At 34.5% G+C, this 10,733-nt stretch overlaps 1 long non-coding RNA gene across 1 annotated transcript; it reads right to left on the reverse strand.

Moving 5' to 3' along the window:
* Positions 1–7,458: 7,458 nt before the first annotated feature.
* LOC123527152 (uncharacterized) lies at positions 7,459–9,837 on the reverse strand. The gene is made up of 3 exons (XR_006681644.2): positions 9,681–9,837; positions 8,513–8,689; positions 7,459–7,662 (listed from the first exon to the last, which is right to left on the reverse strand). It is a non-coding gene; the product is annotated as an uncharacterized LOC123527152 (long non-coding RNA).
* Between the last annotated feature and the right edge of the window lie 896 nt (positions 9,838–10,733).

The raw sequence follows: 10,733 nt of genomic DNA on the forward strand, positions 1-10,733 counted from the left end.
ATGTCATACGCATAAATATTCAACATATATTAGACGTTATACGTAAAATTTTGAATTATTAAGATTGATTTGAATAGCAAGGCTGTGCGCTGGTACGTATAATTAGGACCGAGACAATTAAATATTTATTTGATCATTTTAAGTGTTTAAGTTTTTCGGAGTTTGCTCTCGCAAACAGTCCTGCCTATGTAGATGTAAAAAATATGAAATTCTCAGTATACAACTGGATTATTGCGGGCTTGTGAAGAAGGTTTCAGATATGTAGAAAATTCTGCTGTATTTATAAGTTATCAATTTCCAACAGAAAAAAAAACAAGATTTTCTTTCGTCCACAAAAAAGTAATAAAAATTGAAACAAATGCAAACGAATTTTACAATCTTTCAAGGTAGCCTTCCTTTATTTAAACAATAAATTCCAAGACTGAATAAAACTCTCAGATGGATAAGTAAATATATAATTAACAGCATTGTTCGCACTTCACTTCTAAAATATAATCACCTTCTGCGTAAGACATTTCGAGGGCTTAGAGCGAAACTGGTCTATCTGCTTCTATTTCTATATACAGATAGATCAGTTTCGCTCTAAGCCCTCGATTTGCCAAGCCAGCAGACTGCATAGCATAAGTTACACGTTTTGAGTTCATCTTTATAACAGTCTTGAAGTTACTTCTTTCAGAATGGTATAGCTGCTGGTATCGAGACAGGTCTCATCTTTCAAATATATAGACTTCTTTCCCCCTTCCGTTTCTTGCGTTGACTGATTGGCTAAAACAAGCCCATTGGTTTTCGTTGTTTGTCTACAAACAAATCCTCTGAAATATACGTGTGAATTTCGCGCCCTGTATGGCTGCGTTTGCTATATGTAAAGCGTTTTTGAATGTGTTTATCATGAAAAAGGCGCTATATAAATCTGGTATAATAATGAAAATGCTAACCAAAACAGCTTTATAATTTCATTAAATGACTTCCTAACAATTACATAAAACGTTTACATAACAAGAACTGGATGATGATACTTAAACCAGTTTCTCGGTCAGTCAACAGCTAAACTGGCTTCATCTTGTGGAAAAGGAGTACCCGTTTGAATATGTTACTCGTATTTGTGTCAGGGCAGAAATAAGAAGTATGTGAATAGACTTGATTTCTTCATCTAAACGTTAATTTATTGTATCTTTATATTGAAACAGAAACTTATAAATAATTTCGCAATGATGCGACAATTTGTAAAACAAAAAGACAGCAGAAATGGTGTTAGCAAGACAAATGTCATAATATTTCATGTTATATTTTATTGTGTTAGCTTGGCTCCTTAGTTTTTTGACGGTTTTATCTCTATTTATTATGTCTGAATTTAAGCACAAACCGTACTTATGCAATATCATTCCATATATTTCAATTTCGCATATGGGTCATGATCAGTCAATAATTAGGTCACTAAAGACAACAATAAAAATCCTGCTTACACTACAAAGGCAATGTTTTTGTCAACATTCATGAACCCCGTCAGACTGTTGTGTAGTGTCTACAACAAAGACACACGTATCGTTATATCATCTGTTCTATCAGTAATACAGACACTGCTTTGTTCGGTGCGGAGTTCCCTTTTGCTGCATCTTGCAGCAACTTTCGTACTTGTATCATGAAGTGATTACTTTCAAACAATCGACTCAAAATATATCAAAAATATTTCGCATGTATTCTGGAGTATTGGCAAATCCTATAAGTCTAATCTAAATACGAGCGGCGATGATGCTTAGTGTGACACAGATAAAATACCATTTTGATATCTTTATTCATTATGGATCATTCATAATAATACATAATCCGAATTTTTTCCTGGTTACTTACTTAATTTGGTTTATACCAATGGAAACATGTGTTTGTTTTACATGTAAGATCAAGTATTTGTCACTCGTGGATACCAAAAATTACACTTTCAGTCTCACCTACGCCATAGTAACATTGTTGCATCTGGTATTTTACCCGGCGAAACATATTTTGATATTACACTGAAACAAACAAATAATTTCCCCCTAATCATTTTATGCAAAACGCTGCGATAAGCGGATATATTGTATATGAAGTAATTTATACAAATACATGTACATGATGGTCCGGGCCGTCTTGCCGGGTCGGTATAACGAAAAGATTTTTGTTTGTGTTTGAAAACAACGACAAATACCGGAACTGTCGAATACCATGGAGACAATTGAGCCGCGCCATGAGAAAACCAACATAGTGGCTTTGCGACCAGCATGGATCCAGACCAGCCTGCGCATCCGCGCAGTCTGGTCAGGATCTATGCTGTTCGCTAACAGTTTCTCTAAGTGCAATAGGCTTTGAAATCGAACAGCATGGATCCTGACCAGACTGCGCGGATGCGCAGGCTGGTCTGGATCCATGCTTGTCGCAAAGCCACTATGTTGGTTTTCCCATGGCGCGGCTCAATTGTGCCTTGCTCGCTGTGAAGTAAGCAGTTTGCAAGCTGAGAACCTGCTTACCTATATCGCATCAAGTCAAAAAAGACTCCCGTTTAAAGTCATTAGAATTTTGATTGATCTAAAACGGGTTATATAGGTGAAACACAATCGCTTTGTGAAGAAAGTTATCTAAATCAAGAAAACGAGAGTTCTTTCACAAACAGAGACTGTTCTTTTATTTTTTGTCCCATGATTTTACATCTTTACGACTGTCTGCACTTAACGTTTTTCAACATTATGACGTGAAAGCACATACTGTTCAAAAAAAGATCATAGCAACAGTAGCACTAAACGGGGCAAATGACTAGCTTTTAAACGAAAACGATATATGACATATTGGCTATTGACAAGGAGGTTTAACTTAAAGAAATAAATTGTTTGGATTGACAACACTGTATATATTATCATAAATCATTTCATTCTTTTGTCTACAATATTTGTGCAGAATAAACAAATGCTACAATAAATAGGTGTTTAAAATTCTTTATTCATAAATATTTTCATAATTATGAGTATCAATTGTACTTCAGTTAAATTTCGATGTCCAATCATTAAAACTGTCAAGAGCTAACGTGAGGATTCTTTTATTGTCAGGTTAACATAAAGATAAACATTATGAATATTAACACGGTTTGGTTGATGGAGTAAACATGATGTCAGTTCCTTAATTAATAAACCTGACAATGCATTAAAGAATGCAATTACAATTTTTATCTCGTGGTCAGGGGCATTGATTTTAGTAAATGGCGTGAATAAAGTGAGTAACTAATATTACTTATTGGTTTTGTTAATGACTTTTAACGGCTATATATTGGGTCAGTATGAAACATTGCGGCGAGGCGTTAGCTGAAACCACATATTTATCATACTGACTCGACATATTTCCATGGAGTGTTACTAAAAAACGCTGTAACTGAATTGATGTTTCGACCATTCATTGTTAGCCTAGACGTGACGACATGAAATTCTACAGACCCTCCAAGGAAATATAGGAGGTCACCACGTTTTATCCAATGAAAATGCTTGAATATTTTGGGAGGTAAAACAATTATGTGAATAGATCGAATTACCATACCGTTTGTTAATTGCCTTGTTGTTAAACCGGATGATTGTTTAGATTTTAATGCGTGTGACAAAAAAGCCGCTCACCTGTCATCATTATACTAAGATAAGATAAGATAAGATAAGATAAGAAATTGTTTATTATAGTGACCTGTGCATTAATAATACAGTTATAACAATAATTATAAATACAAAAAGCACCCGGCCCAGTGGACCTATAAGTCACCTAAATTCATTAAGCATTAAAGTGTAATTGATAATATATAAATAGATAGATATGGCAGACATTCATTGTAGTCAAACAAAACACGAACCAACAGGTGTGATGAAAACATGACCCATAATACAATAGTGTAAAGATTATATATATTGACTGACCTGGGTAGAACAGAATAACACAAAGAATGTAGACAAAATTAGTCAATATGATGCCTGTGAAATGCATCACAGCATGCAAACCGTCTCGTATGATTGGGTCAATCCCTACCTAAACGGTCCAGAGAACATCTATGATACATTTCACAGAAAAAATACTGTTAATATAACAACAACAGTTAAGAATACATAAATATAACAGTAAGTAATATATAGACTGTATTCAGCCTTAAGTGTATGAGATTTACAGTACAAGTAAGGGAAAAGGAAGCGAGAAGTATATTACACAGTTCATTAGTTGTTGACATAGTCAATAATCTTAAAATATAATTTACCATCTCTATTTCATGATGTATACTACGAATTGTATTGTCACAATTTAAAAGATTTTATTCACAAAACGTATTGTATAGAACGCCTTGATTAATGATTGACATGTCAAGAAGCATTCTCGTCTACACCCACTCACAAAATAGACGTAAATCTTGTTCTTTTCATTTGCAAATGTCATATTTTCTTTCATGTTATCGGTCTAAACAGCTTTTGCCCTGGAATTACAATGTATTACATATTTTTCTCCGACTTGAACTATATTTAATACAAATGTTCCAGGGACGTGGCTCTTTGCTGTTTCAATAATAATTAACGAATTACTGCAGAGCGGAAGTACGCATTATGCAACTGACATGGTAGTTATCTTAATGAAAAAAGATGTCTTTTATATTTGACTTACATATTCTTGCTTGTTAGTCATCAATGAGAGACATTTGCGATTAAAGACAAAGTTGAGTGTGAGCATTTTTGGCGATAAGTTTTTAAAGGGGACTATGATCACTATCTCAATACAATTTGACGACATTGTGCGTTTAACTTAGGAAAATCACGTATATTCTGATGGTAAGATCTGGCTAATTTGGCCACCACTGTGCTGTTTGGAATATAGAGTTGGCTTTGTCTGTTTGTCCATTATCTGTCAGAGAAAATTTGCTAGAAGTATTGAACGACCGTCATCAAATTGTAAAAGAACGTTATTCAACATAAGTGTTCGTGCATCCAAGTATTTAGTACATCTGAGCACAAGGTGCTTAATATGAGCTATTTTGTTGGCACTGTATACGTCGTCCGTCTTTGTCCGTAGTTCACAGTTTTAATGTTAACACTTTAGAGGGTACAATTTTAGCCCAATCGTTAAGAAAATCTCGGTATATTTTGAAACTGGGTCAACTTGGATCAAACATTAGGTGCCTTCGTAATATTATCTGAAAAGCTTGTCAACGCTCTATATTCCATTTTTGTTCGCCCCCCCCCCCCCCCCCCCCACCTCCCCATTTCCATAGTTTTCTCTTTTTCAGGGGAAGGTGGGGTGGCTGTAAGAGTTGCCTTTATCCGTCCGTCCGAATTTCCTTCGTGCATATACCTTAAAAAGTATTTGACTGAGGTTTGTTTTTTAGCTTGTGTAGTTGTGCACCTGGTGATTAATTTTGGATATCACAAGCCAGACCAGAGTTATGGCCCTTGACTTAATCAAAAATATACATTGAAAGGCATAAAACATATCTTAAAACGTATTTGACCTAGGGCCATGAAACACAATAGCAATATTATTCAGCATGTGAAGTTGTGCATCTGGGGTTTTGTTTGGGATTTCTGTCTGTCAGACAAGAGGTATTGCCCTTGATTAAGTACAAAATATGCATATAGGACATACAAGTTTGTGTCATATGTGTCTAAACAATATTTGACTTTGAGTCAGGAAACATTGGAATAGTTAAATAGCACTGGAAGCTGTGTACGTGGTGTTCTGGTTGAGTTTAGATTAAGTACATACTGAAAAATACAGGTAAAGTGCTTATAAAAGTTTCTGTTGCATATATCTTGAAAATATTTCTCCTATAATCATGAAACCATTTTATCAAGCACGTAAATTCATGCACCCAATTTCATTTTTAAGACCAGGATATGGCCATTCACAGTCAAAAATATGCATTAAGGGCATAAAAGTTTGTGTCCTATGTATCTCAAAATTTACTACACATAGATTCATAAAAAAATAGCGGATTGTTATATAGTATGTGAAGTTGTGCACCAGGTTTCTCTTTTGAATCATTCAGGTAGATAGTCTTACTTATTGAAATAAAAAAAGTGCTTAAAAGTTTGTGTTGCAAATATCTTAAAGATATTTCACGTACAGTCATGAAACCATGTACAGTGCAAGGAAGTGGGGGCACGCATCTAGTTTTTAAAGGAAACATATTATACCCGGTCAGCATGTCTGTTTTTAAAAAATCTACATCGAGTTTTAAACTAGATGATAATTGGTTAAATTTATTGTCACTAGGCATTGTTGTCAACACACTAAAAGCCATGAATTATTTTCGATCTTAATGGGATCTAGTTAGTATGTTTGAGTTGATAAAATCATGATACTATTTGAAACTGAATTATATGGCATTAAAAACTGGATCACAAGGTTGTATCATAGAAAAAAAGTTAACACTCTAGAGGCAGTATTTCCTACTGGATGTTATAAAACCGGGTTTGCTTTACATTATATCAAAGGTAGATTACATTTGAATATTGATCAAAAACTATGTCACTAAGCAATATAATATAAAAGCCTTGTTGACATTCTAGAAACTAAATTCAAGTCTACCTGTAGTGATAATTTCTGTTTTAATCAAATCTAGGCAAATTTGAAATTTTCTGGCGTCAAAATTTTGGTCAGTGAATTAAATCATAGAAAGACAATCTTAACTCTCTAGATTCAATACTTTCTACATTAAACTTTCTCAGAGCAATTCTCTTCATCAATAGTAGAACAAAAATTGTCAAACGATACAGACAACAGACACACGGCGATCGCACTAAATCACTTTAGTCTCAGATACACGGTTTCTAATGTTGATGATATGTCTAATGTTGATGAATGTCGACATGTGTAATACAAATTTCCCGGACAGACGGACAGACAAAACAAAATCTTCTTTTTTTCACGCAAAAAAAAAAATATGTTTGCATAAGAAACCAGATCTTACCACCATCATGTGCACGTTTGTCTTGCCGCATATCATAAATTTTATTACGTTGAGACGGACCATTTAAAATTTTGACCATCTTAGGGGTCCGAAGTCGATATTGGCAAATGTTTCATAATCATGTTTACATGGTCATTACATGTATATATCATTCATGTTTATTTAACAAAGATCTGAACAAAATGCACCAAACATTAATTTAAATATATGCATACGTGCTGGTTCTTAAACTAACAAATGTGAGAGAACCAAAAAGCAAATTTTATGACATTGCTTGGAATAATTTCACATGCTATTGTTCCTTTAAAAAAATAAACTTTGTCAGAGTTAGTAATTAAATCAATGCTTCGCATTTGTTAAAGCCTCAAACAATGAGATTCATTTTTCGTCTGAGTACATTTTAGGAAATTGAGACTCCAATAAAATCGACTAAACCGTTTTTCTTTCTTTTTTATATCTTAACCATTTGTCACACAAAAGAATAAAATAAAACAAATTACTCGACGTTTCCCAACGAAAAATAAGGATTTATTTTGACAGATGTCTTATACATACATTACATATAACAAATAGATGTATAGTAAAAAGCAATTGCAATTAACAGCTGTGAACCGGTCGCAGTTGTTATTTATGTCCCCGAAGATGAATAAATTAAGTGAGATTGCCAAAAAGTAATCACGTGATCGCCCTCCACCTCGCTTTGAAATACTCTGAAAAACAAGAAAGAAAACAACTATGAGTTTGAGAGATAAAATGATAAACGAGACTAAGGGAATTGCAAAAAATGTAGTTATTATAAATGTAAAACTGTAGGTAAATAAGTAAAATATGTGCAGTTTCTAACTCCAAATGCACTGCTACCTCCCTCCCCCATAACAAAACATTCATGTACGCTTTAAAATTTACTTTACCAGCGCAAAATTTCGTCTTTGGCCTCAGTATGCCAGCCAATGAAATGTACTTCTAAGCCAGCGCGCACTTAAACGAGACAAACTCAGATACATACCAAAAATTATTCATCAAATGCAAAAAGGTACTCTCTAATATTTACAGAGGAAACAGACTTGTCAACACACAATGCAGTCATATAGGTAATTCTGTGCGTTTCATCCGGTGTCGTAAAAGAGATCCATTGACATCTAGCATAATGCCAGTTTTCATAATATAGAATACATGTAGTTCTATATACAATGAATAAAGAATTCAGTATCAGAAAAGATGATATTCTGGCGATACTGAGCTTATAACTGTATAAAGATTCTTTGGAAGGAAATAACGCAGTCAAACAACTAATAAGCAGAGTCTATGTATGAGAGATAATGAAAGGTGCAACACCATTTACCCCCTCCCTCCTAGCATCGGCTTAAGTGGAACTCTGTCATAGTAAACCAAATGTTCTCCATGAGCATAAATGGCTAGAAGATATAACAACAGAGAATCCAGGTACTTCACTTTTCGAGGAAAAAAATGAACAAAACTAACACGACCTAGTGGTTAAAATGACATTGCTGCAAAGAAAATGAAATATTCCAAAAAGTAGAAAACCGTGTGTTTCCTTACTGATTAAGTGACATGGTCGCTAATATAAGCCCCATGTTCTACAGCAGGCTTTGATGCCCCAGCGTTCGACGGCTTGTTGTCCACAAGCTCTAGGCCACAGATATCTAAATGCATACTCTTCATACAGAGGTGCTCGATACACACACCGTCTTCTACAAACATAGCTGTAGCAAACACCTAAAATCATAAAATATTAGTATAAATTATATACCAAGATTTATTCAGATTTTGAACATCTTTTGACTAGTTTTGCTAACGTGTCAGAAATGAAAACTGTTGCTTGATCGGTTATTTAACTTGTACTGAATTCGGCTTTTCGACGAATTTCAATTATGTTCAAGGCCTTATTCTAAATTTTCAAAAATGGTCTCTAAAATCTGAGAGCAATCAGTTAACAGGATATGCTAATATTTTCAAATAATTTCAGAACTAGGATGCGCTGTCCGAATTCGCATTTGGTTTTCGCGTTGGTGAAAACTCGGTTGTATAAAGATACAGTACATAACATGTTTTCAGTTATTTATTGAATTAGATCTGTGAAATAAAGCTTGTAGCTATATGTTCAAAATTTCAACATATAGATAAAAGGTAAGCCAGAATAGATTTCACGGACGCACAGAGCATCCCGAAGCACAGCCATAGAGTCAAACATCGAAAAGAAAGCTCACAACAAAAAGATGCTGTAACGGAAAAGGATTAATATAGAGGGGTTGCTTTAAAAATACAGCACATTTTAATTATAATTATGCAAATTACAGAAAAAGATGGAACGGGAAGTGGTAAGGGATAGATAAAAGAGACGACGGTGGGAGGAAAGTTGAGCAAGAATGAAAACCTTGAAAAGACGTGAAATGAAAAAAATGTTGTCCATGCAAGTTCAAAACATCTTCTATTAGCGAACACCAAATCTGGCATTTTTCTCGTGGCTACGTCAGTTATAATGTGAAAATATTGCTTCTGATGACCATGTAGAAGAAGGTTAATCTCCTATTGAAAATTATGTTGTATTTTAATTTATGCAATTTCCTACACGAAAAAACAAGATTACATTAACAGTTATCGACAAACATTTTTCCGCAAAAGAAATAATGATAAAGAAACAAATGCAAAAACTCTTAATCCTTCGAAAAAGCCTTTATTCAAACAATTAATTCCACAATGTAATTACCTTGTACACAAGACATTTGTAAAGCCATTAGACTGCACAGCATAAGAACGATCACAAGTTTTGAATTCATTTTTATAACAGTTTTCCTCCTTTTAGAAAGAACCGAGCCGATGATGTAACTGCCGGTAACAAGACTGGTCTAATCTTTCAAATGGACTTATATTTCCCCGTCTATTTTTTGCTTCACTGCGTTGATTGATTGGCAAACGCATACGTAAACAAACTTTTTGTTTAAACGTTGTTTGTATACAAACAAATCCTGAGAAATATAAGTACAATATATAATAAAGTGTTTAAAACTTCAGTCAGAACACTACGGAAAAGCATTAGTGCCAGGTGCGTTTCATTTATTAATTCGAAATTGCGGAATACTTACTCGAAATTTCGACTTAGTAACTCTAAATTTCGGGTTGGAATGGACCGACAAACCAACAAACTTACTCCTATATACACCCCAAACTTGGAGTTACGTAAGTCGAACTTTCTACTTACTATCCCATAATTTCGACTAACGTAACTCAAAATTTCGACTTACGTAAGTAACTCAAAATTTGGAGTTACGTTCCTCGAAATTTCGACTTACTTACTCGAAATTTCGGGTTAGAATGGACCGACCAATCCACAAACACACTTCTGTATACACCCCAAGGTTTGAGGGGATATAATGATTTCAAAGTATGATCTAGCCTATCTGAGGTACCCCAGTTATTAAGTATGTGGTGAAGTTGACCTTTGACCTCATGACAGTGGAAGTCATCTGCTAAACACAGAATTATCAAATAATTTATCTACGATGTTTTTAGGCTGAGATGAATATCACACTCACACATTTATATGTCATTGGTGACTTCCAAATATTCATGTTTGAGAATGGCCCAGGTGTCCCTTCGTTCATAATTTCAGACATGGACAGGCACATGGGTAGAAATGCTGAACTTCCACAACCCAACAGGATGCTATCTCACATGAAAGAATTCTACGCACGAAAATGTCATTTTCAAGTCCGCAGCAGTGAGGTGTATGCAATTTGAAGCCAGCAACCTGAGACAATCG

The sequence above is a fragment of the Mercenaria mercenaria genome, chromosome 14 (genome assembly GCF_021730395.1).
Source record: "Mercenaria mercenaria strain notata chromosome 14, MADL_Memer_1, whole genome shotgun sequence".
Lineage (NCBI taxonomy): Eukaryota > Metazoa > Mollusca > Bivalvia > Venerida > Veneridae > Mercenaria > Mercenaria mercenaria.